Genomic DNA, 1,023 nt, shown 5'->3' with positions numbered 1-1,023 from the left:
CTTGCACACCCATACATATCATAATGATGAACAATGCTCCACTAGCTTTATGACTTAGGTAAAGACATTGTTTTTCGGGTTTAAAGCTTGTAATGTGGGTTCACAATAAACGATAAAGCTCAAAGGGGTTTAACAATGGGAAAAATTAATTACAAGGTAGGCTATTTGGCTTTATGTAGCTTATAACAAAGAGGGCCTTAATCATGTTCATGCATGCACGTGTCAATATGATCTTGAAGAGAATCAAGGCAAGTTCTAGAGAAACAAATCTATGAAAGAATATCACACATGAAAGAAAATAGTGAGACTGATATGGATGTGTCAGTCTAAAGGCTCAAAATCTCACCGGTTTTTGTCTACCAAATTTAGTCACCACCATCTCAAGGAAAATAATCAAACTAAATAATTCTAAGTCGAAAGATTACTATTCAATCATGTTATAAATTTTCCAAGCTTAATTGAATCTTGCTCATGGCATACACAACCAAAAATTATTGAAAACTACAAAAAAAACAAAAGGAAAACAATTTTTTTTTTTTTTAACAATAAAAACAAATTAAAACACAACCTAAATCCCTTCCCCCACACTTAAAACTAACATTGTCCCCAATGTAGGTGAAATGCAAAGAAAAGGCAAAAATAACAAAAATATAAATATGAGAATAAGAAAACAAACTCCCATTGGATTGCCTCCCAAGCAGCGCCTTTGTTTATTGTCGTTGGCTCGACTCAAGTCTTTCTTCAATCAGTATAAATTGGATCTTCAAGGTCCAATTTCACCAAATTCTCTATTGGAAACCTTCATAGAAAGTCTTAAGTCTATGACCATTCACCTTAATCACTTTGGAAGTTGCTAAATTTTGAATTTCAACTGCACCATGAGGAAAAACATTAGTAACAACAAAAGGTCCAATCCAACGAGAAAGCAACTTACCCGGAAACAAACGAAGCTGTGATTGGCACAGAAGGACTTTTTGACCAATTTTAAACTCCTTCTTAAAGATCATCTTGTCTTGAAAAGCC

Source organism: Alnus glutinosa, chromosome 8 (assembly GCF_958979055.1).
Source record: "Alnus glutinosa chromosome 8, dhAlnGlut1.1, whole genome shotgun sequence".
NCBI lineage: Eukaryota > Viridiplantae > Streptophyta > Magnoliopsida > Fagales > Betulaceae > Alnus > Alnus glutinosa.
The sequence above is the reverse complement of the archived record's forward strand: the minus strand, read 5'-3'. Positions refer to the sequence as shown.